Source organism: Pelophylax lessonae (assembly GCF_965119305.1).
Source record: "Pelophylax lessonae genome assembly, chromosome: 11".
In the NCBI taxonomy this organism is placed as follows: domain Eukaryota; kingdom Metazoa; phylum Chordata; class Amphibia; order Anura; family Ranidae; genus Pelophylax; species Pelophylax lessonae.
This window is the reverse complement of record NC_138778.1, coordinates 232,780,073-232,807,105: the sequence shown is the minus strand read 5'-3', so window position 1 is coordinate 232,807,105 and position 27,033 is coordinate 232,780,073. Positions and strand designations below refer to the sequence as shown.

Genomic DNA, 27,033 nt, shown 5'->3' with positions numbered 1-27,033 from the left:
ATATATATAAATATATATGAATATATATATATATATATATGAATATATGTATATATATATATATATATATATATATATATATATATATATATATATATACACACACACACACATATAAGTACAGTAAAACTGCAGGAAAGGGCACTGGGGGGGCAAACTAATGTAAATTTATTTTATTTTGTAGTGTAATCCAATAGGATTACAATATATCAGTGTGTTTGGTGTGTTTTACATTTCAAATTTGCCGCTGGTTCCACCCCCCTGCGAGCGTCACGTCGCAGGAGACGGAAGCCGGGGCTCACAGCATCGGGCGGAAAATCCAGCCGCCGTATGCTGCAGGGACACATCGCGGGATCCCGGGGACAAGGTAAGTACCCTCTAACAGGATCCAGCGATGCTCCCTGGCGGTACCCCGAGTGTGGCTGGGGGTTACCGCTAATGGCACTGAAATTCCACCCCGAGCCACACTCGGGAATACCGCCAGGGAGGTTAAGAGGGGCCTCTGATAAGTTTTGCTAACTTTCTGTGTCCCCACATTTATTCCCACATTTTTTTTGTAGAGTGGGGGAAGGTTAGGTTGCCATGCCTTACACTCCATGACCCGGTGACAACTCCGACCAGCATTTTGTTATACAGGTGTCACAGGGACAGGAAATGTCCTAAAATCACCCGAGATAATGGAATTACCCAGTTTTCCCCATGCGCTGAGCGTCAATCTATAACCCATGCACAAGGCAGTAAAAAACATAAAACATTAAAGCAATCCCCTCCACAACAAAGACTTTCTCTAAGATGTGATGAAGGCACTTTCACCTTAAACGTTTCATCTTTAATTTGCACCCCCCCCCCCCCCCCCACATCCCCATTTACAGCCGTCTTACGGTGGGGATTGTCAGGGAGGTGCGTGCTTTGATGTCTGAGAAGATTACAGCCATTACTGCTCCCATTCTGAAATTACAATTCCGGCTCCTGTCAGCAGATTTTGCGGCACGCTGACTGCACTCGTTAAAGGGGAACATACACATTTCTTCATTAAAAGAACATGTGAATGGTGATTTTTTTTTTTTTTTGACAACCTCGGGTATTGAAGTATACAGAGGAAATCTCATATACCATCAGTAGAGTGATCTGTGCACTCTCTGGGGGGGTTGAGCGCTGCCAACATTAATGATTTTTACCGTTGCTTCCCCAGACACAGATATGTCACATCCCATCTACATATTACCGTCATACAAGAATCCTTCCAGCGGCCCCAGTTACACCATTTAGATGATGGGAGGAATCTTCAAACACTGGAAAGCTTCAACTGCTACATAGTTATACAGGATGAAATAAAAAAGACACCAAAGATACAAAGCAACACAAGAACTGTTACTTCTATGCAACAAAGTATTATTGTAAGATTGTAATAATTACTAATCAGCGCAATACTGTATCTAAAATTATGAACAAAGAAATATCCTCTAACAAACAAACAAAGAGCTGGGGGGGGGGCATAAAAAAATATCCTCTACCCCAATACTAGTGCGCAAGTGCAAAAATTAATTATTAATAATGGATTGCCGCCCGTATTAAAAATTGCTTTGACTGCTCTCCAATGAATATAAATGTAATGAAGATAAAGCGCAATCTCAACTCATCTGTGTGTAACCAGCATGGTTTCTACATAATAAGATCTTTAGGATCGTGAGTCAGGATTGATACAAAGTGACTAAATATAAAAAACTCCACGTGAAATAAACATACACTGTATCTAATACAACAGTATCTGACAAAAGTAAGTACACCCCTCACATTTTTGTAAATATTTTATTCTATCTTTTCATGTGACAACACTGAAGAAATGACACTTTGCTACAATGTAAAGTAGTGAGTGTAGAGCTTGTATAAGGGCTCCATTCACACTAGCGTGACCTGTCAGGCGACTTGGTCGCCTGACAAGTCGCGGTCGGTCGCCCGCCATTGAATAGTACAGGACCCGTTCTAATAGGAGCGACACAAGTCGCTCCGACTTAGAAAAAGGGTCCTGTACTACTTTGGGGCGACCTGGAGGCGACTTGCATTGACTTCAATTATATGAAGTCTGTGCAAGTCGCGCCGAGGTCGCGGTGCACCGCAACTTCACAGGTCGCCCCAGCAAGTCGTGTCGTCCCTGTCTGAACAGGGTCTAACAGTGTAAATTTGCTGTCCCCTGAAAATAACTCAACACACAGCCATTAATGTCTAAACCGCTGGCAACAAAAGTGAGTACACCCCTAGGTGACAATGTCCAAATTGGGCCCCAAAGTGTCGATATTAAGTGTCAAACAAAAGAGAATTCTGAGCCCTGAGCATTCAGACTATTTCCTCATCTCACCTTAAGACTTTATCATAGCCTTGATGTGCTATCATATGGACTACCATTTTTATGTAGTGCTAACAGCTTGCGCCACTTGTTCTATTTCTTGTCAATATTTTCTGTGGCCACCATTATTTTCCAGCACCGCCTTAACCCTCTTGGACATGGAGTTCACCAGAGCTTCACAGGTTGTCACTGGAGTCCTCTTCCACTCCTCCATGATGACATCACAGAGCTGGTGGATGTTAGAGACCTTGTGCTCCTCCACCTTCTGTTTGAGGATCCCCACAGATGCTCAATAGGGTTTAGGTCTGGAGACATGCTTGGCCAGTCCATCACCTTTACCCTCAGCTTCTTTAGCAAGGCAGTGGTCATCTTGGAGGTGTTTGGGGTCGTTATGTTGGAATACGGCCCTGTGGCCCAGTCCCCGAAGGGAGGGGATCATGCTCTGCTTCAGTATGTCACAGTACATGTTGGCAGTGTTGTCACATGAAAAGATAGAATAAAATATTTACAGAAATGTGAAGGGTGTACTCACTCTTGTAAGATACTGTGCATTTTTTGTTTATTTCACTTTTTTATATTTAGAGCCGGTTCACACTGAGGCGATCCGACTTCGAGGGGCGACCGACTTCGGCGCGACTTGCAGGGACTTCACATAATGGAAGTCAATGCAAGTCGCTCCCAGGTCGCCCCAAAGTAGTACAGGACCCTTTTTCTAAGTCAGAGCGACTTGTGTCGCTCCTATTAGAACGGGTCCTGTGCTAATCTATGGCAGGCGACCGAGCGAGACTTGTCAGGCTGACCAGTCGTGCTAGTCTGAATGGGGTCTTAGGCACTTTGTATTGATCCTGACTCACGATCCTAAAGATCTTATAATGTAGAAGCGATGTTGGTTATACATGGATGAGTTGAGATTGCGCTGAATTTTCATTATTGTAAGATTGTTATTCATCTCCTGAGAGTGTCTGGAGTCAAATCCAGAGGATGCAGAATACTGGATTGCTGCGAAGAAGCCGCATTCACACTGGCAATGACATGCAAAGCTGTAACAAAGTATTTGCCACCTTCCTTATTTTTTTTTGCATATTTTGTCACACTTACGTGATTCAGATCATCAAACAGATTGTAATATTACACAACGATAACCCGAGTAAATACAGCATGCATTTATTAAATGATGATTTCAATTATTACCTTCAGCGGTGACAGTGCGCTGCTGGATGGCTTTGTAAGTGTCACAATAATGTGCTAGTATGCAGTGCATCCGGTGGTGCTGGGGGACGAGCACCACTTCCGCCCCCACTAGGCAGCGGGGATGCCGATGCACGGGGGCTGGCGCCAGCGATCGCTCCCCGCTGAGAGAGAAGGACGGTCGGATGTTGTAAACACAGCTGACCAATCTTCTCACTGAAATGATCACAGAGTGCCTGTGATCCTTCGTTATAGGAACACATGTCTCCATGGTCATTCCACAAGCCCCTCCCCCATACAATTAGAAAACACTCCCCCTAGGCTCACACTTAACCCTTTGATCATCCCTAGGTTAACCCCTTCCTTGCCAGTGTCATTAGTACAGTGACAGTGCATATTTTTTGCACTGATTACTGTATTAATGTCACTGGTCCCCCCCAAAAGTGTCAAAAATGTCAGTTAGGGGACCGATCTGTCCGCCGCAATCCCACTAAAAATCGCAGATCGCCGCCATTACTAGTAAAAAATAAATAACTAAATAAAAATGACATAAATCTTTCCCCTAGTTTGTAGACGTGATAACTTTTGCGCAAACCAATGAAAATACGCTTATTGGGATTTTTTTTTACCAAAAATATGTAGCAAAATACAAATTGGCCTAAAAGGAGGAAGAATTTTGATTTTTAAAACATTTTTTGGGGGGGGGGGGATGTTATATAGCAGAATGTGAAATATATATATATTTTTTTTTTTCAGAATTGTCGCTCTTATTTTGTTTATAGCACAAAAAATTTAAAATCGCACAGGTGATCAAATACCACCAAAAGAAATCTCTATTTGTGGGAAAAAAATTACATTGATTTTATTTGGGTACAGCGTCGCACGACCGCGCAATTTTCCGTTAAAGTAACACAGTGCCGAATCGCAAAAAATGGTCTTGTTATTATGGGGGGAAATCGTTTCCGGTCCAGAAGTGGTTAATGACCGTGGAAGGTGGGTTCCGCTCCATATTCATAGCCATGGGAGGTGGGAGCAGCTCTATATTATTGACCATGGAAGGTGTGGGGGGCAGTTCTATATTAATGACCATAGGAGGTGGGGGCAGCTCCATATTAAATGACCATAGGAGGTGGGGGCAGCTCCATATTAATGACTATGGGAGGAGGGGGCAGCTCCATATTAAATGACTATGGGAGGTGGGGACAGCTCAATATTCGTAGCCATAGGAGGAGGGGGCAGCTCCATATTAATGACCATGGGAGGTGGGGACAGCTCCATATTCATAGCCATGGAAAGTGGGGGCAGCTCTATATTCATAGCCATAGGAGGAAGGGACAGCTCTATATTCATAGCCATAGGAGGTGGGGGCAGCTCTATGTTAATGACCATGGGAGATGGGTTCGGCTTCATATTCATAGCCATGAGAGGTGGGGGGCAACTCCATATTAATGACCATGGGAGGTGGGGACAGCTCCAAAATCATAGCCATGGGAGGTGGGGGCAACTCCATATTATTGACCATGAAAGGTAGGGGCAGCTCTATAATAATGATCATAGTAGGTGGGGCCAGCTCCATATTAATGACTATGGGAGGAGGGGCCACCTCCATATTAATGACTATGGGAGGGGGGGGCAGCTTCATATTAATGACCATGGGAGATGGGTTGGGCTCAATATTAATAGCCATGGAAGGTGGGGGCAGCTCCATATTAATGACCATGGGAGGTGGCGATAGCTCCATATTCATAGCCATGGGGAGTGGGGGCAGCTCTATATTCATAGCCATAGGAGGTGGGAGCAGCTCCATATTAATGACCATGGGAGGTGGCGATAGCTCCATATTCATAGCCATGGGGAGTGGGGGCAGCTCCATATTCATAGCCATGAGAGGTGGGGGCAGCTCCATATTAATGACCATGGGAGGTGGCGATAGCTCCATATTAATGACCATGGGAAGTGGGGGTAGCTCTATATTCATAGCCATAGGAGGTGGGGACAGCCCCATATTAATGACCATGGGAGGTGGGGACAGCTCCATATTCATAGCCATGGGAAGTGGGGGTAACTCAATATTCATAGTCATAGGAGGTGGGAGCAGCTCCGTAAAATGACCATGGGAGATGGGTTCGGCTCCACATTCCTAGCCATGGGAGGTGGGGGGCAGCTCCATTTTAATGACCATGGGAGGTGGGGACAGCTCCATAATCATAGCCATGAGAGGTGGGGGCAACTCCATATTATTGACCATGAAAGGTAGGGGCAGCTCTATAATAATGATCATAGGAGGTGGGGCCAGCTCCATATTAATGACCATGGGAGGTGGGAAAACTCCATATTCATGGACATAGGAGGTGGGAGAAACTCCATATTCATGGACATAGGAGGTGGGAGAAACTCCATATTCATGGACATAGGAGGTGGGGGAAACTCCATATTCATGGACATAGGAGGTTGGGGCAGCTCCATATTTTATGGCCATGGTTTTGAAATGAAATCTTCAACAAGTTCATATAGATGTGGTGGTCATGTGTCCACAAACTTGTCCATATAGTGTATTTTCCTGTAGACCCTGAGGCGCAGGGCTGGTAGCCCATAGATGTATCTCAGCTGTGCTTTTGGCTCTTTGGCAGAGATCCCCGATTTCTCATACTTTGTGTCTATGGAGAAGCTCGAAGAATGGTTTCCGTCCCCTCTAACAGATTGTGTTTTCACAACAGAGACACTCAATTAGGAAGGCAGACAATACAAGCTTCTACCTTCACCAGCAGCTGAAAACAGCTCAATCTGGGTCTTGGAAATCAATATCTGCAACAAGCTGACGTCTTTCCATGTTTCCGCTTGGTTTGGCGACTTCAAAACTGAAGAGAAGAAGTGCGCACTTCTTAAAAATAGGCCAGGCCCTGGGTGTTTTCACTGACTGGGAGAAGATCTAGGAGGGGGGTGACCCTATCGCAATTATACACGCGGCAAATCTGTGATAAAATGTCATTTACTGCAGGCGAATATAACATGACGCATCCCAACCGTGAAAAGAATTCTTTCCGGCAAAGTAACCCCGGCCGCGCTTCGCCCCGAATCCACCCAAAGTTCAGATGTATAAAACTGCAGCTTACAGCCATGGTGAAAGGGTTCGGTGAACTCTGCACACCTCTACAGGACGTGACGTATCGGTTGTCGTATCATCACTTACCGCTCCTTTACACTTGCTTTGACTTTACTGTAACACACGCGACCGCTTCAACATGCTTCTTCATGTGTTCTTCATGCTTCAGTGATGCTTTATGAAGCTTTAATGGTAAATGGAACCCCAGTAGAACCCCAGGCTCGTTAGTACCTTTGTTAAGCAGATCACTTGCTCAATAGTACCCCCAGCTCTGCTGATCCTCCCACTCAGTAGTAACCCAACTCTGTTGGCCCCCCACTCAGTAGCAACCCAACTCTGCTGATCCCCCCACTCAGTAGTAACCCCCAGCTCTGCTGATCCCCCCACCTAGTAGTAACTCCAGCTTTGCTGATCCCCTGCTCAGTAGTAACTCCCAGCTCTGCTGATCCCCCCCCCACTCAGTAGTAACCCTCAGCTCTGCTGATCCCCCAACTCAGTAGTATCTCCCAGACCCTCCTTCAGCAGATCCCTACCTTATTAGTACCTTTATTCAGCAGATCACTTGCTCAATAGTACCCCCAGCTTTGCTGATCCCCTGCTCAGTTGTAACCCTTAGCTCTGCTGACCCCCTGCTCAGTAGTATCCCCCAGCTCTGCTCATCCCCTGCTCAGTAGTGACCCCCAGATCTGCTCATCCCCTGCTCAGTAGTGACCCCCAGCTCTGCTCATCCCCTGCTCAGTAGTGACCCCCCTAGCTCTGCTGATCACCTGCTCATTAGTTACCCCCAGTTCTGCTGATCCCCCCAATCAGTGGTAACCCCCAGCTCTGATGATCCCCTGCTCAGTAGTAACTCCCAGCTCTGCTGATCCCCCAACTCAGTAGTATCTCCCAGACCCTCCTTAAGCAGATACCTACCTTATTAGTACCTTTATTCAGCAGATCACTTGCTCAATAGTACCCCCAGCTTTGCTGATCCTCTGCTCAGTTGTAACCCTTAGCTCTGCTGACCCCCTGCTCAGTAGTATCCCCCAGCTCTGCTCATCCCCTGCTCAGTAGTGACCCCCAGCTCTGCTGATCCCTTGCTCAGTAGTGACCCCCAGCTCTGCTGACCCCCCGCTCAGTAGTGACCCCCCTAGCTCTGCTGATCCCCTGCTCATTAGTTACCCCCAGTTCTGCTGATCCCCCCCAATCAGTGGTAACCCCCAGCTCTGATGATCCCCTGCTCAGTAGTAACTCCCAGCTCGGCTGATTCCCCCAACTCAGTAGTAACTCCCAGCTCTGCTGATCCCCCAACTCAGTAGTAACTCCCAGCTCTGTTAATCCCTCCACTCAGTAGTAACCCCCAGCTCTGCTGATCCCCCCCGCTCAGTAGTAACCCCCAGCTCTGCTGATCCCCCTCTCAGTAGTATCTACCAGACCCTCGTTCAGCAGATCCCCATTTTATTAGTACCTTTGTTCAGCAGATCACTTGCTCAATAGTACCCCCAGCTTTGGTAATCCCCTGCTCAGTCGTAGCCCCCAGCTCTGCTGAACCCCCTGCTCAATAGTAACCCCCAGCTCTGCTGATCCCCTGCTCAGTAGTAACCCCCAGCTCTGCTGATTCCCTGCTCAGTAGTAACCCGCAGCTCTGCTGATCCGCCACTCAGTAGTGACCCCCAGCACTGCTGATCCCCCACTCAGTAGTATCTCCCAGACCCTCGTTCAGCCGATCCCCACCTTATTAGTACATTTATTCAGCAGATCACTTGCTCAATAGTATCCCCAGCTTTGCTGATCCCCCACTCAGTAGTAACCCCCAGCTCTGATGATACCCTGCTCAGTAGTAACCCCCAGCTTTGCTGATCCCCTGCTCAGTAGTAACCCCCAGCTCTGCTGATCCCCTGCTCAGTAGTAACCCCCCAGCTCTGCTGATCCCCCACTTAGTAGTAACCCCCAGCTCTACTCATCCTCTGGTTTTCCGGTCCCCGTTCACCCCCTGCTATATTGCTCCCATGCTGCACACCATGTGTGACATCTGCTAGTTTCTTCTGCTCTGCTCCCCTAGCTCTGCTGATCCTCTGCTGCTCTGTCCTAACTTTCCAGTCCCATTCATCTTTAACTATAGTGTTCCCATATTGAACATCACGCGTTCCGTCTGCCAGTTGCTCTGCTGTGGTCCGGAACCCGCTCACATTCCTGATGCTCCACGCTGCACACCAGATGTAACATATGCACCAGACACTCCAAGAATATATACACATGACCCAGAAGTGACTGCTGATGACGTCACTTATTGGTGTACCAGTGCATCCTGGGATATCTCATACCTGCAATAACCACCCAACCAAAACCAAGCTAAAGCTGAATAAATGCTTCTCAAAAGCTGCAGGTGCTGTAAGTGAGCGTTGTAAAGAATCGTTTCCCCCAGAAAGGCAACAGTCAGCTTGACAGTGAAAAAAACATGAGAGTTTACAAGTCCTTGCTACCAGCTTCCATTTATAAACATCACTGATGTACAAGTATCTAAAAGAAAGACAGCCTTCTAATGTATCACATAGGACGTGTTAGGAGAGCTGGAGCCAAAATCTCGTTTGATATCAAAGTGTCAGCTCTGTGTAATGGGGGGGTTACCCTAAGGGTCCCCAGAATAGCTGAAGACTCAGAGTACAAATAACAAGTCCAGTAGAAGTTTTATTTTTCTTTTTTTTTTTTTTGGTGGAGGATGCGGGCAATGATTTTTTTTTTTTTTTTTTAATCTTTTACACAGTGTTCATCCTTCGAATGCATATGTGTCAAACACAAGGCCCAGCCCGAATCCGGCCCACCAGGCCATTTTATGTGACCCTCGCACCCAGGTGGTAGGGGTGGAAGTGAGATGTGGATTGCCTGTGAAAGAGAGCTTAACCCTGCACATTGTGCATAGTACCCCCCCTAAACCCTGCACACTGTATGTAGCACACTCCTCAACCCTGTACTCAGCGCACCCCTGAACTCTGCACTCTGTACAGAGGGCACCCCTGGCCTCTGCGCTCTGTACAGATCGCACCCCTGGCCTCTGCGCTCTGTACAGAGGGCACCCCTGGCCTCTGCGCTCTGTACAGAGGGCACCCCTGGCCTCTGCGCTCTGTACATCTGTACAGAGGGCACCCCTGGCCTCTGCGCTCTGTACAGAGGGCACCCCTGGCCTCTGCGCTCTGTACAGAGGGCACCCCTGGCCTCTGCGCTCTGTACAGAGGGCACCCCTGGCCTCTGCGCTCTGTACAGAGGGCACCCCTGGCCTCTGCGCTCTGTACAGAGGGAACCCCTGGCCTCTGCGCTCTGTACAGAGGGCACCCCTGGCCTCTGCGCTCTCTACAGAGGGCACCCCTGGCCTCTGCGCTCTCTACAGAGCGCACCCCTGGCCTCTGCGCTCTCTACAGAGCGCACCCCTGGCCTCTGCACTCTGTACAGAGCGCACCCCTGGCCTCTGCACTCTGTACAGAGCGCACCCCTGAACTCTGCACTGTGCATGCAGTGCAGCTCTAAGCTCTATACTATGTGCATAGGGCACCCCTAAACTCTGCACTCTGTACACAGCACACCCCTGAACACTGCACTCTGTACGTAGTTCAGCTCTGAGCTCTGTACTATGTGCATAGGGCACCCCTGAACTCTACACTCTGCACACAACACAAGCCTGAACCCCTCACTCGGTACATAGTGCACCTCTGAACTCTATACTGTGTGCATAGGGCACCCCTAAAACTGCAATCTGCACATAGCGCACCCCTGATCTCTGCACATAGCACATCCCTGAACTCTGCCCATATCGCACCTCTGAACTCTGCACTCTGTACATAGGGCACCCCCTAAACCCTGCACTCTTTACATAGCACACCCCTGAACCCTGCACTTGGTACATAGTGCACCTCTGAACTCTGTACTATGTGCATAGGGCACCCCTGAAACTGTACTTGGTACTTAGCGCACCTCTGAACTCTGTACTATGTGCATAGGGCACCCCTAAACTCTGCACTCTGTACACAGCACACCCCTGAACACTGCACTCTGTACGTAGTTCAGCTCTGAACTCTGTACTATGTGCATAGGGCACCCCTGAAACTGCACTTGGTACGTAGCTCACCTCTGAACTCTGTAATGTGTGCAGAGGGCACCCCTGAAACTGCATTCTGTTCATAGTGCATCCCTGAACTCCACACAACGCACTCCTGGTATTTATTGCCCCTTTTAAGATCCTCCCACTGTTTGGCCACACCCATTGTTTGATGCAGTTCAGCAGGGGGGCATGGTTGAGTTCCTGCACCTAATCTCTGAGAAAAGAAAGCCCTGGATAAATGTATATAGTCTTACAGATACAACCGGCCCTTTGAGGACAACCATAATGCTGATGTGGCCTGCAATGAAATTGAGTTTGACGCCCCTGTTCTAATGTAAACACACAGCATGTGCTGTAAGCTATTCAGACAACTTGACTTCCAAGTCTTTGTTGTAATTTTTGAGGATACATTACTCCACAGTGCTTGCAGCGGCAGGGGTCATTGAGGGCAGGTTGTAAATCTATTTCACTGACTAATTACAATTTGTATGTATTATCCATAGCTTGGGCTTCATATCCAGTTTAGTATAATCAGTGTTGGGGGTAACTAGTTACAAAGTAACTGATTACAGTAACTACATTACTTTTTTTGGTAACTAGTAAAGTAACTAGTTACAATACTAATATTGGTAACAGGGGCGTAACTACAGGGGTTGCAGGGGTTGCAATCGCTACCGGGCCCCATGCTCCAGGGGGCCCTGTAGCAAACCAGTGGGTGAACTTCTAGGATCTCAAAGGTCACACTTGCCACCGGGCCCTGGCATTTCACCACTGTGGGGAGGCCCCAAGATTGCAGGAAGGGGGCCCACTGCAGAACTTGTGAAAGGATCCTGATGCGGGACCATAATAAAAGGCCATGCAATGAGAGTAAAGAGCCCCAGGATTAGTGGGAAGAGCCCCGGGCTTGAAGGGAAGGGCCCCGGCCAGGGGTCTGGGGGGCCCTTCATGGTTTCTTGCATCGGGGCCCTGAAGGTTCTAGTTACGCCTCTGATTGGTAACTACACTACTTTACTAGGCTATAGGAGGTAACTACACTACTTTACTAGACTATAGGAACGCGCTTTCCTGTGTTACCCAAGCCGTGCGATACAATCGTTATTTCGAAGAATAGAGAGGGATGAAGTTTATGACTTTTTGTTGCACTTTATGTTTTATTCTGTTTTTTTCAGGTTTTGTTCTCATGTTTCCCAAAGCCTGTATTTATACAATAAACTCTATGCAGAAAGAGTGTCATGTATCTTCTTCTACACGGTCAATTGGGCTCCGTTCACATGTCAGCGTATGGATCGCGGGCAGAACCGGAGATTATTGCAAATTGCGGGACGCCTGTGCGTTGCCCGTTGATTTGCAATAGCCCCCCAAACGCTGAGCGATGTTGCCGCGATTTCCGCCTGCCGAATCGCGGTAACATCGCGCAAAAAAAATACGCTCCAAAGGAGCTCTTGTACTTTTTTGGGCGTAATGTGTCCCGCGATTTTTTTTTGCGCTATGTTACCGCGATTCGGCAGGCGTAAATTGCGGCAACATCGCTCAGCGTTTGGGGGGCTATTGCAAATCAACGGGCAACGCACAGGCGTCCCGCGATTTGCAATAATCTCCGGATCGCGGGCGGAACCGCGGCGGTTCTGCCCGCGATCCATACGCTGACATGTGAACGGAGCCTTAAGAAAGACTAAAGTAAAGTAATAAGTAGTGAAGTTACTTTTCAAATGCAGTAACTAGTAAAGTAATCTCATTACAATTTACAGAAGTAACTAGTAACTAGTTACATTTTTTGAGTAACTACCCCAACACTGAGTATAATACATTTCAACAAAATTTTGGCAAGCTGAAAACTCCCAATATCTTATGGAAGGGGCAGTCTGTATTATCGATGGTGGACTGTGATGGGGGGGGGGGGAACTATGATGGAGAGGGGTCTGTGATAAGGGGAGATTTGTGATGGGGGGGGGGGAAATGTGATGGAGGGGGGTCTGTGATAAGGGGACATCTGTGATGGGGGATCTAGGATGGAGAGAAGTCTCTGATGGGGGAGATCTGTGATGGAGAGGAATCTATGATGTAGAGGAGTATGTGATAAGGGGAGATTTGTGATGGGGGGGAACTGTGATGGAGAGGGGTCTGTAATGGAGGGGGGGTCTGTGATAAGGGGAGTCTGATGGGGGGAGAACTGTGATGGAGAGGAGTCTGTGATAGGGGGGATCAGTGATGGAGAGGAGTCTGTGATGGGGGGGGAAATCTGTGATGGGGAGGAGTCTGTGATGGAGAGAAGTCTGTGATGGGAGCGGGGGATCAGTGATGGGGGGGGGGCATCTGTAATGGAGAGGAGTCTGTGATGAGGGGGGGGGGTTGTGATGGAGAGGAGTCTCTGATGGGGGAGATCTGTGATGGAGAGGAGTCTGTGATTAGGGGGGGGTTGTGATGGAGAGGAGTCTGTGATGGGGGAGGGATCAGTGATGGAGAGGAGTCTGTGATGGGGGGGGGAATCTGTGATGGAGAGGAGTCTGTGATGGTGGGGGGTCTGTGGTGGGGGCGGGGGATCAGTGATGGGGGGGGATCTGTAATGGAGAGGAGTCTGTGATGAGGGGGATCTGGGATGAAGAGGAATCTGTGATTTAGAAGAGTCTGTGATAAGGGGAGATTTGTGATGGGGGAACTGTGATGGAGAGGGGTCTGTAATGGAGGGGGGGTCTGTGATAAGGGGAGTCTGATGGGGGGGGGATCTGTGAAAGAGAAGAGTCTGTGATAGGGGGGATCTGTGATGGAGAGGAGTCTGTGAAGGTGGGGGGGGGGTCTGTGATGGAGAGGAGTCTGTGATGGTGGGGGGGGGTCTGTGATGGAAAGGAGTCTGTGATAGGGGGGATCACTGATGGAGAGGAGTCTGTGATGGGGGGGGGGTCTGTAATGGAGAGGTGTCTGTGATGGGGTGGCGGGGGGGATCTGTAATGGAACGGTCTGTTGCAAGGGGAGTCTGTGATATGGAGTTTGTGGTTTTGGAATTGAACATACTGGTATGTAAATCTGCATATAGACAAGGTGCTGTTGCATGTAAATCTGACTTCCTGACGAATTGAATTTTAGTTTTAATTAGCATAATATAAAATAATGGATGTGGGGGGCCTTTTGGTGGGTGTGATTTCTTTTTTTTTTGGGGGGGGGGGCAGAATTTCATTCTTGGACCCAGGCAGCACAATGTCTTGGGCCAGCCCTGGCCACGTCTTTCCTAACAGGTGTTGGGCTTTTGAACAGAAGATGATGTTCCTTGGTGGCCCGGCGTGAGCCTGGAGTCGCAGAACGCAGACGCCGCAAGCTACACATCCCCCCCCCGTCAATCACCCCTTTTTCCCAGCCCAGCTTTCATTATACATAAATGTCACCCGGCCGTGACACCAGACTCTGTGAGACAAAATGCCACGCTGCTCGGGTCTTACCGGCTCAGAACTGGGAAGAATAATTACCGGAGGTCATTAAATACCAGCAGAAGCTGGTGAAGGGGGCTTGAAAATCTGCTGTGCGTGCTTTGGGGAAATAATATCCTCTGCTTATAATTACTTCTTACCTTCAATAAAACATGCCATCTCGGCTTTACTGCAGAGAATCCTACTCGTCTCATTACATCATGTTATTAATATAGTAACACAGCTTGAAGTACTGTGATCAATTATACACCGCCATAAAACAGCGCCCCCTAGAGGATGTAAAGAAAATAGGGGCTGCACAGAGCAATAAGGTCTACTAAGGATTTCAGAAAAGATGGGGGGGGGGGGGGGGGAAGTTCAACCATGTAGCAAACTGCACATATCATTATTATTATCTCCCGAAACATAATTTCTAGGAAGCGAACACCTTTCCTGCAGAAGAACAAAGATACATTTCTATTTGCACATAAAAGCTCTTCCTGGAAGGGTGTGTATAGATATACAGTGAGGGGAAAAAAGTAATGGCTCCCCTGCTGATTATTGCACGTTTGCCCACTGACAAAGAAATGATCAGTCTGTAAACTGACAAAGAAATGATCAGTCTGTAATTTTATTGGTCGGTTTATTTTACCAGTGAGAGACAGAATAACAACAAAAATATCCAGAAAAACGTATTTAAAAAAAAGTTATAAATTCATTTGCATTTTAATCACTTCACCCCAGCCCTATTTCGGACACTTTTTGTTTACAAGTTAAAATCAGTATTTTTTCCTAGAAAACTACTTAGAACCCCCAAACATTATATATATATTTTTTTAGCAAAGACTCTGGAGAATAAAATGTCGGTCATTGCAATATTTTTTGTCACGCGGTATTTGCGCAGCGGTCTTTAACCACTTTACCACCGGAAGATTTTGCTGTCTTACGTCCGGGCCACTTTTTGCGATTCGGCACTGTGCGACTTTAACTGACAATTGCGCAATCATGCAACGCCGTACCCAAACAAAATTTGAGGCCTTTTTTTCCCACAAACAGAGCTTTCTTTTGGTGGTATTTGATCACCTGTGCGCTTTTTATTTTTTGCGATATTAATAAAAAAAATGCGAAAATTTTGAAAAAATAACAATATTTTTCACATTTTTTTATATGAAATTCCCCCCAAAAAAATGTAAAAATCAAAATTTTTTAAAATTTTTGGCCAATTTGTTTTCTGCTACCTATGTTTGCTAAAAAAAAAAATCACAATAAGCGTATTTTGATTGGTTTGCGGAAAAGTTATTGCGTTTAATAACTAAGAGAAAGATTTCTGTAATTTTTGGTGTTTTTTTTTTTTTTAACGAGTAATGGCGGCGATCTGCGATTTTTTTTGTGGGACTGTGACATTGCGGCAGACAGATCGGACCCTTGACTGACATTTTTGACACTTTTGGGGTTACCAGTGACATTACTACAGTAATCAGTGCTATATATATATGCACTGTTACTGTAAAAATGACACTGGAAGGGAAGGGGTTAATTTTATTGGAGAGGGAGGGGTTAATGTATGCCTGGTGCTTACTGACATGTGTGGGGGGAGGGGACTGAGTGACACAGGGACAGATCGCATGTTCGGCTATGCTGAACCCTGCAATCTGTCTCTGTTTGTCACTTAGGAGATCCGCCCGCTTTGTTTACACAAGCAGGCGGATCTTCAGACTCGATTCCCCGACGATCGGGGAAGAGCGGCGGAGATCGCCTCTGCTCCTCCCCTGGCCCGACTCCCGCTGTGACTGAACACAGCGGGAGCGAGCCATTTTGCCGCAGTGCAGTCAACGTGACTGGTCGGCAAGTGGTTAAAACGCCATTTTTTTGGAAACATTTTGAAAAATTAAATTTCACTGCATTTAAAAAATACTAAACGGTAAAGTTAGCCCATTTTTTTTGTATATTGTGAAAGATGATGTCACGCCGAGTAAATAGATACCCAACATGTTACGGATTAAAATTGCGCACACCCGTGGGATGGCGACAAACTACGGTGAGTAGAGATCTCAATAGGCGACGTTTTAAATTTTTTTAATGGTTACCAGTTTAGAGTTAGAGTGTAGCTCTTTTTTTAAATTATTGCCCACGCTCTGGCGATCGCGCCAATACCTCATATGTGTGGTTTGAACAGTGATTTAATTCGCGGTTCGACTTCCGTATATGTTTTTTTTTCGTGCGTGAGCTAACGGTGACGGAGGCAGCTAAAGAAATTTTTTTTTTTTTCCTATTTATTTTATTTTTTTTTTAAACTTTATTACAGGTTTTAAAAAAAAAAAAATCTGATCACTTTTATTGCTGTCACAAGCAATGTAAACATCCCTTGTGACAGCAATATGCAGTGACAGCTACACTTTATGGAGGGATCGAGGGTCTAAAAGACCCCAAACCCCTCCACTACACTTCCCTGTATGCAAAACGCAGAAAACTGCATTTTTGCATACAGCCGGTTTTTTAAATCTGCCGCCTTTTGCAGCAGAGTAACCCGGAAGTAACGTCATGGACGCCGCCTCCGGGTTACGTCATCGGAGACCCGATCGAAGCCATTTCCGGCTTCGATCGGGACTCCATCCAGCGGGCGGATGCGCCGGCTGGGTGCTCGGGTCTCCCAGTGGGACAAGAAGCCCGTTCAAAGTCACGGAAGGCGGCGGGAGGGGGGGGACGTCCCCTCCCGCTCACCCGGGTAACGATTGAGTGGCTCCCGCATTGGTCGTTACCGACGGAAAGCCGACCGTCGGCTGTAAACCACGGTACCGGGATGATGCCTCTAGCTAGAGGCATCATCCCGGTATAACACTGCCGACGTAGATCTACGTTACTTTGCGGTAAGTGGTTAATGTGTGAAATAAGTATTTGTTTCCCTATCAATCAGCAAGATTTCTGGCTCCCAGGTGTCTTCTATACAGGTAATGAGCTGAGATTAGGAGGATTCTCTTAAAGGGAGTGCTCCTAATTTCAGCTTGTTACCTGTATAAAAGACCCCTGTCCACAGAAGCAATCAATCAGATTCCAATCTCTCCATCATGGCCAAGACCAAAGAGCTGTCCAAGGATGTCAGGGAGAAGATTGTAGACCTACACAAGGCTGGAATGGCTACAAGATCATCGCCAAGCAGTTTGGTGAGAGGGTGACAACAGTTGGTTGGAAGAAACAGAAAATAACTGTCAGTCTCCCTCAGTCTGGGGCTCCATGCAAGATCTCACCTCGTGGAGTTTCAATGATGATGGAGAACAGTAAGGAATCAGCCCAGAACTACACGGGAGAATCTTATCAATGATCTCAAGGCAGCTTAGGAATATAGTCACCAAGAAAACAATTGGTAACACAATACATTGTTGAAGGACTAAAAACCTGCAGCACCCGCAAGGTCCTCCTGCTCAGGAAATCACATGTACAGCCCGTCTGATGTCTGCTAATGAACATCTGAATGATTCAGAGGAGAACTGGGAGAAAGTGTTGTGGGCAGATGAGACCAAAATCGAGCTCTTTGGCATCAACTCAACTCGCCGTGTTTGGAGGAGGAGGAGGAATGCTGCCTATAAACCCCAAGAACACCAACCCCACCGTCCAACATGGAGGTGGAAACATTATGCTTTGGGGTGTTTTTCTGCTAAGGGGACAGAACAACTTCACCGCATCAAAGGGACGATGGATGGGGCCATGTACCATCAAATCTTGGGTGAGAACCTCCTTCCCTCAGCCAGGGCATTGAAAATGGGTCATGGATGGGTATTCCAGCATGACAATGACCCAAAACACATGGCCAGGGTGACAAAGAAGTGGCTCAAGAAGAAACACATTAAGGTCCTGGAGTGGCCAAGCCAGTCTCCAGACCTCAATCCCACAGAAAAATGTGGAGGGAGCTGAAGGTTTGAGTTACCAAATGTCAGCCTCGAAACCTTAATGATTTGGAAAGGATCTGCAAAGAGGAGTGGGACAAAATCCCTCCTGAGATGTGAGCAAACCTGGTGGCCAACTACAAGAAATGTCTGACCTCTGTGATTGCCAACAAGGGTTTCTCCACCAAGTCATGTTTTGTGAAGGGGTCAAATACTTATTTTACTCAATAAAATGCAAATCAATTTATAACTTTTTTGAGATGTGTTTTTCTGGATATTTTTGTTGTTATTCTGTCTCTCACTGGTAAAATAAACCGACCAATAAAATTATAGACTGATCATTTCTTTCTCAGTGGGCAAACCTACAAAATCAGCAGGGGAGCAAATACTTTCTCCCCTCGCTGTAAGCAGCATATTCATACAGGTCATTCTTTATGAAAGGAAAAATCCAGTGTTACTGTACCTTTAAACTGTGAGCGACGATCGGCGGGCCATTTCTTGCATCACATTCAGATCTGTGCGGGCAAAAAAATGAAATAACATAAAGATGAATATACTTAAAAAAAAAAAAAATGAATAAATTCAAACAGTGACATTTAACGGAATTCATGAAAAATGCATTGCTCGAAAATATTTCTCAGATTGAGGTTTGGCGCTGCCCTTGTGTCCCCTCCAGGCACAAAGCGGCCGGTCACACAAACTGTGACCACAGGAGCTTAGTCTGTGAAAGCTGGCGGTGTAAAACCCAACTGGATGACCGGCTCATTTCAGATGGAGTGGACTCCGTCAAGTGGATCCGCCGGCTCAACAGAGAATCTCTTCGCTCATTCCCACTTAGACAGACACACACACAAACATACATTATATTACCAAAAGTATTGGGACGCCTGCCTTTACACACACATGAACTTTAATGGCATCCCAGTCTTAGTCCGTAGGGTTCAATATTGAGTTGGCTCCACCCTTTGCAGCTATAACAGCTTCAACTCTTCTGGGAAGGCCGTCCACAAGGTTTAGGAGTGTCTATGGGAATGTTTGACCATTCTTCAAGAAGGGAATTGGTGAGGCCAGGCACTGATGTTGGATGAGAAGGCCTGGCTCACAGTCTCCGCTCAAATTCATCCCAAAGATGCTCTATTGGGTAGAGGTCAGGACTCTGTGCAGGTCAGTCAAGTTATTCCACCCCAAACTCGCTCATCCATATCTTTATGGACCTTGCTTTGTGCACTGGTGCGCAGTCATGTTGGAACAGGAAGGGGCCATCCCCAAACTCCTCCCACAAAGTTTGGTATGCTGATGTCATAACCGCTTGCCGACCGCCGCAAGTACATATACTGCGGCGGTCAGCCCCGGCCAGGCAAAGTGACGTATCGGTACGTCACTAGCCTGTCACTGGCTTGTGAGCCAATAGCGGGTGAGCGCGCGCCCGCGGAGGCACGAGCCCGCCCCGGCTCGTTCCCTAACAAGTCAATGCGTGTGACCGGTGGATCCGATGTCCGCCGGTCACTCACGATCGTCCGCCGTGAAGGGAGAAAGGCAGACGGCTAATGTAAACAAATGTGTAAAAATGGAGATCATTCTACTATGTAGGACTGTTGATCTCTGTTCTTACACTAGTAGCCATGTCCAATCAAAGTTAGAAGCACGCCCCTAGGGACATACTTAACCCCTCCTTCCCCAATAAAGTTAACCCCTTCCCTGCCAGTGTAATTTTACAGTAACAGTGCATATGTATAGCACTGATTACTGCAGTAATGTCACTGGCAGTAGCGTCACTGGGCGGGTGCGGGGAGGGCGGTCCGCACCGGGTGACACCCGCCAGAGGGGTGACACCACCTAAGCCTGAACCTCCTCCCAACCTTCCTGAAATGCCCGCAGCGTGTGCAGGCAGCGGGTTGTCTACACGCCGCGGCAACACTTTGTATGTTGGCCGGGATGTCTCACCAGCTGCCTGCAGTCTTCTCTTGTCACTGTGTGTACGGACTCGGACTACACTGAAGCCGCCCCTCCCCTTCTTGCTGTGATGTTTACTTCCTTTCCTGACTGTACACAGAGCAGAAGGGGGGAGGAGGCACACCACACTGCTTGAATTGCATTCTCCATCAGGATAAGAGAAGCTGGGACAGATAAATTGCAGGTAACCCTTCCACTGCTGGCACTTTATCACTGGAAGGGATCATCCATGTTCTTTTTAACTTAAAAAAAATTGAACTTCAACAGTATTTTACATTTAGGAGAGTGCTGCTGTAATAGGTCATGTACTATGCATCCAGTCTCTTGTACACTACAGAAGCATGCTCCCAGTCTCAAACAACCCCTGTATAATGTCCGCAGTCTCTGTCCGTCTTCTGTATAATGTCCGCAGTCTCTGTCCGTCTCCTGTATAATGTCCGCAGTCTCTGTCCGTCTCCTGTATAATGTCCGCAGTCTCTGTCCGTCTCCTGTATAATGTCCGCAGTCTCTGTCCGTCTCCTGTATAATCTCCGCAGTCTCTGTCCGTCTCCTGTATAATGTCCGCAGTCTCTGACCGTCTCCTGTATAATGTCCGCAGTCTCTGACCGTCTCCTGTATAATGTCCGCAGTCTCTGACCGTCTCCTGTATAATGTCCGCAGTCTCTGACCGTCTCCTGTATAATGTCCGCAGTCTCTGACCGTCTCCTGTATAATCTCCGCAGTCTCTGTCCGTCTCCTGTATAATGTCCGCAGTCTCTGTCCGTCTCCTGTATAATGTCCGCAGTCTCTGTCCGTCTCCTGTATAATGTCCGCAGTCTCTGACCGTCTCCTGTATAATGTCCGCAGTCTCTGTCCGTCTCCTGTATAATGTCCGCAGTCTCTGACCGTCTCCTGTATAATGTCCGCAGTCTCTGACCGTCTCCTGTATAATGTCCGCAGTCTCTGACCGTCTCCTGTATAATGTCCGCAGTCTCTGACCGTCTCCTGTATAATCTCCGCAGTCTCTGTCCGTCTCCTGTATAATGTCCGCAGTCTCTGTCCGTCTCCTGTATAATGTCCGCAGTCTCTGTCCGTCTCCTGTATAATGTCCGCAGTCTCTGACCGTCTCCTGTATAATGTCCGCAGTCTCTGTCCGTCTCCTGTATAATGTCCGCAGTCTCTGACCGTCTCCTGTATAATCTCCGCAGTCTCTGACCGTCTCCTGTATAATGTCCGCAGTCTCTGACCGTCTCCTGTATAATGTCCGCAGTCTCTGACCGTCTCCTGTATAATGTCAGCAGTCTCTGACCGTCTCCTGTATAATCTCCGCAGTCTCTGTCCGTCTCCTGTATAATGTCCGCAGTCTCTGTCCGTCTCCTGTATAATGTCCGCAGTCTCTGTCCGTCTCCTGTATAATGTCCGCAGTCTCTGACCGTCTCCTGTATAATGTCCGCAGTCTCTGTCCGTCTCCTGTATAATGTCCGCAGTCTCTGACCGTCTCCTGTATAATGTCCGCAGTCTCTGTCCGTCTCCTGTATAATGTCCGCAGTCTCTGTCCGTCTCCTGTATAATGTCCGCAGTCTCTGTCCGTCTTCTGTATAATGTCCGCAGTCTCTGACCGTCTCCTGTATAATGTCCGCAGTCTCTGACCGTCTCCTGTATAATGTCCGCAGTCTCTGACCGTCTCCTGTATAATGTCCGCAGTCTCTGTCCGTCTCCTGTATAATGTCCGCAGTCTCTGACCGTCTCCTGTATAATGTCCGCAGTCTCTGTCCGTCTCCTGTATAATGTCCGCAGTCTCTGTCCGTCTCCTGTATAATGTCCGCAGTCTCTGTCCGTCTCCTGTATAATGTCCGCAGTCTCTGTCCGTCTCCTGTATAATGTCCGCAGTCTCTGACCGTCTCCTGTATAATCTCCGCAGTCTCTGACCGTCTCCTGTATAATGTCCGCAGTCTCTGACCGTCTCCTGTATAATGTCCGCAGTCTCTGTCCGTCTCCTGTATAATGTCCGCCGTCTCTGTCCGTCTTCTGTATAATGTCCGCAGTCTCTGTCCGTCTCCTGTATAATGTCCGCAGTCTCTGTCCGTCTCCTGTATAATGTCCGCAGTCTCTGTCCGTCTCCTGTATAATGTCCGCAGTCTCTGACCGTCTCCTGTATAATGTCCGCAGTCTCTGACCGTCTCCTGTATAATGTCCGCAGTCTCTGTCCGTCTCCTGTATAATGTCCGCAGTCTCTGACCGTCTCCTGTATAATGTCCGCAGTCTCTGTCCGTCTCCTGTATAATGTCCGCAGTCTCTGACCGTCTCCTGTATAATGTCCGCAGTCTCTGACCGTCTCCTGTATAATGTCCGCAGTCTCTGTCCGTCTCCTGTATAATGTCCGCAGTCTCTGTCCGTCTTCTGTATAATGTCCGCAGTCTCTGTCCGTCTCCTGTATAATCTCCGCAGTCTCTGACCGTCTCCTGTATAATGTCCGCAGTCTCTGTCCGTCTCCTGTATAATGTCCGCAGTCTCTGACCGTCTCCTGTATAATGTCCGCAGTCTCTGTCCGTCTCCTGTATAATGTCCGCAGTCTCTGTCTGTCTCCTGTATAATGTCCGCAGTCTCTGACCGTCTCCTGTATAATGTCCGCAGTCTCTGACCGTCTCCTGTATAATTTCCGCAGTCTCTGACCGTCTCCTGTATAATGTCCGCAGTCTCTGTCCGTCTCCTGTATAATGTCCGCAGTCTCTGTCCGTCTTCTGTATAATGTCCGCAGTCTCTGTCCGTCTCCTGTATAATGTCCGCAGTCTCTGTCTGTCTCCTGTATAATGTCCGCAGTCTCTGACCGTCTCCTGTATAATGTCCGCAGTCTCTGTCCGTCTCCTGTATAATGTCCGCAGTCTCTGTCCGTCTTCTGTATAATGTCCGCAGTCTCTGTCCGTCTCCTGTATAATGTCCGCAGTCTCTGTCTGTCTCCTGTATAATGTCCGCAGTCTCTGACCGTCTCCTGTATAATGTCCGCAGTCTCTGACCGTCTCCTGTATAATTTCCGCAGTCTCTGACCGTCTCCTGTATAAGTCCGCAGTCTCTGTCCGTCTCCTGTATAATGTCCGCAGTCTCTGTCCGTCTTCTGTATAATGTCCGCAGTCTCTGTCCGTCTCCTGTATAATGTCCGCAGTCTCTGTCTGTCTCCTGTATAATGTCCGCAGTCTCTGACCGTCTCCTGTATAATGTCCGCAGTCTCTGTCCGTCTCCTGTATAATGTCCGCAGTCTCTGTCCGTCTTCTGTATAATGTCCGCAGTCTCTGTCCGTCTCCTGTATAATGTCCGCAGTCTCTGACCGTCTCCTGTATAATGTCCGCAGTCTCTGTCTGTCTCCTGTATCATGTCTGTAGTCTCTGACCATCTCTTGTATGTGGGAGGAATTTTGCCCTTTCCTTACCCCTACACTGAGTTACACAAAGTAGGGAGGTATGATTAAGCAGTGACAACAGGCTCTTTTCCTCGCTCAATCACCAGAGAACAGGTAGCGATCTGCGGGCTGTCAGTTTATCTTCCCCACTTCCCCCCTCTTTTCTCCTGTCAGCAGTGCAGGAGAAGAGAGAGCGGCTCTCATCTGATTGCCGCCCAGCTTACTGCCCGGTCTGTTTCCCTTCACGCTGGCCACCGCGGAGGGCCAATCAGAAGAGACTAGGGGGCATCATGGGACATGTAGTCCCGGAAGATTGGTGGCCCCATTTGTTGTCCACAGGGAGCAGACCACAGCCCCCAGAATGCACTCTGCTAGGGGGAGAGATTGAGGACTGGGAACCTGGGAAAAAGCTGAGGGAGTGAGTGCTCCACCATAAAGAGGACTGTGCTGGGGTTAGTCAGAGAGAGCCACACTGCCCAGCACTACCAGAGAGAGGGCCACACTTCCCAGCACCACCAGAGAGAGAAAGACTGTGTCACTGCCAGGGTACAGATGGGCTACACTACTGACCAAAGTCAGCCTGGTTAACCCAGAGGAAGCGAACGTATAACCAGAGGGATCACTGCTGCATTTTTGCTGGGTCTGGCAGGATGGCCTGTCAGCCATTATCCGTTACCGCTCCTAGGGACTGAGCCTTTAGGAAGTGCCTAACCTGCTATCCTGTAGGCCTTATTGACCGTCGCAACCTGCTTCAAAAAACTTGAACGCTGAGCTGCTGCCCGGCCCAAATATAGGGGGGGGGTGACACCATGTTTTACCGCACCAGGTGACACCAACCCTAGTGACGCCACTGGTCACTGGTACCCCAAAAGTGTCAACAATGTCAGTCAAGGGTCCGATGTGTCCACCGCAATGTCGCAGTCCCGCAAAAAAAAAAAACGCAGATCACCGCCATTACTCGTTAAAAAAAAAAAACAACAAAAATGACAAAAATCTTTCCCTTAGTTAGTAAACGCGATAACTTTTGCGCAAACCAATCAAAATACGCTTCTTGTGATTTTTTTTACCAAGCATATGTAGCAGAAGACAAATTGGCCAAAAATGTTAAAAAATTTTGATTTTTAAATTTTTTTGGGGGGGAATTTCATATAAAAAAAATGTGAAAAATATTGTTATTTTTGCAAAATTGTCACTCCTTTTTTGTTTATAGCGCATGATCAAAAAATCGCACAGGTGATCAAATACCACCAAAAGAAAGCTCTGTTTGTGGGAAAAAAAGGACGTCAAATTTGTTTAGGTACAGCGTCGCACGACCGCGCAATTGTCCGTTAAAGTCACGCAGTGCCGAATCGCAAAATAGGCCCTGGTCAGGAAGGGGGTAAAATCTTCCGGGGCTTAAGTGGTTAAGAGTTCCCTTCACTGGAACTAAGGGGCCAAGCCCAACACCTGAAAAACAACCACACACCATAATCCCCCCTCCACCAAATGATTTGGACCAGTGCACAAAGCAAGGTCCATAAAGACATGGATGAGCGAATTTGGGGTGGAGGAACTTGACTGGATTTGCCGCGGGATCACCCTTACAGTGCGGCGGGAGAGGTGCCCCCCTCCCGCCGCTTCCCGGTCATTTTCACCGCTTACTAGACCCACCGGCAGCGGGGAAAATGATCCGGTCCGCGCTCCTCACAGACTGGAAGTCGAGTGAGGGCAAGATGGCCCCCCCGTTCGACTCTATGGTCTTGGAGGACCGGAGCGACGTCAAACGTCGTCTCCTAGCAACGCATTTAAAGAGCCAATTTTTTTTCATCATGAAAAAACAATTACTTTTTTTTTTTTTTGATACGTAGATGTGAAGTCTTTTTGACCCCAGATCTGACATTAAAGAGGACCTGTCCTGCTTATTTCTATTACAAGGGATGTTTACATTCCTTGTAATAGGAATAGAAATGATCAAATTTTTAATTTTTTAAAAAAAAATAATAGATAAAATAAATAGGAAAAAAAAAATAAAAATGAAAGCGCCCTGTCCCCGTTAGCTTGCGCCCAGAAGCGAACACAAGTCCCGCCCACATATGTAAACGGTGTTCAAACCACACATGTGAGGTATCACTGCGATCGTTCGGGCGAGAGCAATAATTTCACCTCCTCTGTAACTCTAAACTGGTAACCTGTAGACATTTTTAAAGTGTTGCCTATGGGGATGTTTAAGTACCAATGTTTGTCGCCATTCCACGAGCGTGCGCAATTTTGAAGCGTGACATGTTGGGTATCTATTTACTCGGCATAACATTATCTTTCACATTATAGAAACAAAATTGGGCTAACTTTACTGTTTTCTTATTTTTTAATTCACAAAAGTGAATTTTTTTCCAAAAAAATTGTGTTTGGAAGACCGCTGCGCAAATACGGTGTGATAAAAAAATATTGCAACAATCTCCATTTTATTCTCTAGGATCTCTGCTAAATATATATATATATATATATATATATATATAATGTTTGGGGGTTCTAGCAAAAAAAAAAAACAACCGATTTTTAACTTGTAAACAACAAGTGTCAGAAATAGGCCTGGTCCTTAAGTGGTTAAGAGGGACCCCCTATTGTGGTAAAGTTGATGAACTCCAGTCATTAAACCTAGCCACACATTTGCTTGTGACTCCATGAGGGAGATTATCCTCAACTTCCTGACCCCCTACAAAAAATAGGAGGGGGGTGCTTTTTGCAGGGGAGGACTGGGCCAGGGGGTAGGGGGGCAATTGCCCACTGGGCCACTCTGATGCACCGCTTCTGCCTCACACATGCCTAAAGGATTCCTGGTGAAGAGAAGTCCCCACCACTGACCTACTGAGTGCGGGATGAAGACAAGGACAGAACACAGGCCTCCCCCCCAGCATGGATGGTGTAAACCATGGGTGTCTAACTTTTTCTGGGCCACATTGAGTGTAGAGAAATTTTCTCGGGCCGCATATAAAATATATACTATAGTTAAGGTATATAAGTAATAAAACGCTGCCGCTCCCTTCCCGCGATGCTGCCCCCCCCCCAGCACTAATTTAACACAACTAGAGGATGATCCCTTCCGAGGCAGCCTCTGCCTACAGTTAGTTGGAAGCCGCTGTGGCCGTGCCCTGAACCGACTTTCTTCCTCCCCAGCAAAAAAAATAAAAATTGTCAGGGGGCAGTGGGCCGCATTGCCTGCGGTTCTGGGCCGCATGCGGCCCCCGGGCCTCAGGCTGGACATGCCTGGTGTAAACTATGTCTGAGTAGAGGCCGGTTCCATGTCCCACTGGAGACTCCTCTGCCCCAACCAAGCTGTCTCAGCTCCCCCAAACCGCCCCCTGCTGGCCAGGTTGGGAACCCGGATTCAGCCGGTAAGTAGAGAGTATTTGGAGCCGAGCTTCAGCTTGGAATGGGGATCAGGAGGAGGCCGGGAAGCGAGAGAGTGGGAAGAGGCACCCATGGGTCTCTGGTTTGTACTGCCCACTGGGCCGAAAGTTGCCAGTCTGCCCCTAACAGAAGACACCAACAGCAATAAAAACATTGTCATGAGTTCCATCCCTTCCTCACTCTGCTAAATATAGATTTTTATCTGACAGAAAGTGGTGCGAAAATCACCCCAATAGAGATACGGATGAAATAAGGACCAAACAGAGGCTCTGACCCCCTCACATGGTCTATCCACAGCAAAATACTTTTAGCTGGAGTTGGGCTGTAAGGA

General features: G+C 47.7%; 1 protein-coding gene across 1 annotated transcript in view; it reads left to right on the top strand.

Moving 5' to 3' along the window:
- Positions 1-27,033, top strand: part of CACNG4 (calcium voltage-gated channel auxiliary subunit gamma 4) — an 89,994-nt gene that overhangs the window by 56,048 nt on the left and 6,913 nt on the right. The window lies entirely within an intron of this gene.